The sequence below is a fragment of the Rhinolophus ferrumequinum genome, chromosome 15, assembly GCF_004115265.2.
Source record: "Rhinolophus ferrumequinum isolate MPI-CBG mRhiFer1 chromosome 15, mRhiFer1_v1.p, whole genome shotgun sequence".
Classification (NCBI taxonomy): Eukaryota; Metazoa; Chordata; class Mammalia; order Chiroptera; family Rhinolophidae; genus Rhinolophus; species Rhinolophus ferrumequinum.
The window spans coordinates 20,576,643-20,579,240 of NC_046298.1; positions in this window are offsets into that span (position 1 = coordinate 20,576,643).

Below are 2,598 nucleotides of genomic sequence, written 5' to 3' on the forward strand. Positions count from 1 at the left end.
ATCCTTCTGGTCACCAAATATCGGGGGTGGCGGGGGTTGTCTTTCCACACGTAGAACACATTCACCTGTCCCCAAGGTGGACTACCCCAAGTCTCATCCAATAACTGCATTCTGGCTCAAAGTCCACAATCTCTGGATAGCACACAGATTTCTCTGTTAGGTCAGATTAACTCTTCTTGGCATGGCAACCAATGATAAAAGATGTTATTTTCTCCCACCCATGCACTTCTGCCCCATATACTTTAGTGAAGCAGGGCAAGAATTGGCAATTAAAAATTCCCTGTCAGATAAGGGATGAAAAGGGGTATACTACACTACAGTCAGTCATTCTTAAAAATGCTAGAATTCTATGGGGCTGGCATTGGGAAGGCCTCCTACCTGACAAGGACCCAGTTCTGCTCTCTGGGAAGAAATCCCTTTGTCTGTAGGTTGCATCTGAAATGGGTGTTGGGAAGTTTGCCCGCCTTGGGGAGCTGTATAGAATTAACAACCTATGGCCTGCTTTCTGCTTAAGCTGGGGAGCCTAAAGGTGTTTGACGTCTCAAGCACTTAAAGGGCGCTTTAATCCACACTCATGGCTTTCTTGAGCAGTTCGGTTCTCTCAAACACTAGTACAGACTTCTGGTCTATTCGCTTCCCAGTCAGTTCCATTACCCAGTGACTACAACCAGTTATTTCTTTGACATGATTGTGAACCCTGCCTCATTTCTCTGCTTCTTTGCGTCCATGACAATCTCTCTCAATTTAATAGCAGCTGGTTTGAGGCCATCTGGAACCATCACTGGGAAGGTCATGTTTTCAGTCTGGGCTTTGCCACAAGCTGGTTGCACTGTTCACCTGAGAGGTTTTATTGGGCTTCTGTCATGTATCCTCGGCTGTTTGGGATCTAGAAGTAGTAACTTTTTTTAACCCTTTGACTCTGCAAATATCTGGACTCCTTTTATTCTCATTTATTCCTGCATACAGACCTGCTAATTCCCTCCTGAGTTCATCTTATAATAATAGCTTAGCAAAGGCAGCCAATGAAAATCAACACACATCTGTTTTCTAGACTTCCTTTAGAGCTGCCAGCGTAAGAGAAGCCCCGAGTTTCCACAGATGACAGTTTTCTCATGTTTCACCCCTACATACTCTGGGTCTCATCTTTCTAGCCACCAATAACAGCACCCTTACCACTCACTGCCTGACCACTAAGCCAATGCCACACAGTTTACGTTATTTGGACAACACCTCACTTCAAGGTACCAGCTTCTGTATTAGTCAAAATAGGATAGGCTAAGCTATGGTAACAAATCCTAGCAGCTTAACGCGTAAAATTGTTTCTGCCTAATGGAAAGCTCATGCAGGTTTTTGTAATACAGCAACTCTCCTCCATGTACTAGTTCTGAGATACCGATTCTTTAACCTGGTGGCTCCATGTCCCCTTGGGATCCTCAGCGCTGCACCCTCTGCACTTAGCTGGTAAGAAGCAAAGAAAGAGTATGGAGAGGACCCTGTGGGGGTATTTTAGGGACCAGGCTTGCAAGGGGTACATATTACTTCCACACTACCACCCCTTGCCATTGGCCAGGACTCAGTCATGGTCCCACTTAGATGCCAGGGAACTTTCGTGCTTTAGTTGTGTACCTAGGAAGAAGGAACAAACAGAGACTGGTGAACAATGCCATCTGTGTCATGCAAAGAGGATAAAGTTAATTATCTTTATCCTCTTCCTGACTAAAACAAGGATCTTAACATGCCTTAACTTCCTTCCTAACTTCTTCCACCCATCTGTCCTGTTAGGATTTTCTATTATTTTAGTTTCACCATCTTATTTTAAAAGCCAAATAAGGTTTTGGTTGGTTGGTTGGTTGGTTTTTTATTCGTTTGTTTTCACAGTTTGTATTTATTTAGTTTACCAACATGTTTCACCTATTTTTTTTGCTCACTGTTGCTTCCTTCATCCTCCTCTGGTTTAATTTACCTTCTTGAAACAATTTCCTCTATTTGTTCTTTCAGCAAGGGTCTAAGACAAACTCTTTATATGTCAGTAAATAACTTTATACCACCTCACTTTTTGAATGAGACAATTGTTTGGGCATAAAATTCAAGTTTGTCAATTTTCCCTAAATATTTTGAAGGTTGTTCTATTATCTTCAGCTTTTTAACTGTTTATGCTGATAGTTAATCTCCATAGTCATAAATAATTAACTGCTATTTTTTTATTTACAATACTGGAAGTTATCCAGTGACTTCATATTATGATAAATAAGAGTTTAGTTCTCTTATTCCACCTTATATCACTCCTGTTTTTAGTAATATATTCAATATTTACAAAAGTGTGATTATGTTAATACTGTTCACTGTTGAGCCCAGTAGTGAACTATGACTACGTTTAAATTGAATCATGATTCAAGTTCCAGTGCAACTTTGGGATTTTTCTGGAAATTTCTGTTTGCTCTTTGTTTTTGCTACCTACTTATCCTTGACTTTTTCCTCAAATGCTTCGTCATGTTAGGTTTTTATTCAAGTCCCTTGTATTAGTTATCTATGGCTGTGTAACAAATTGCCCCTCCAAAAAAACATTTTGTCTTAAAACAACAGGCATTTATTATCTCA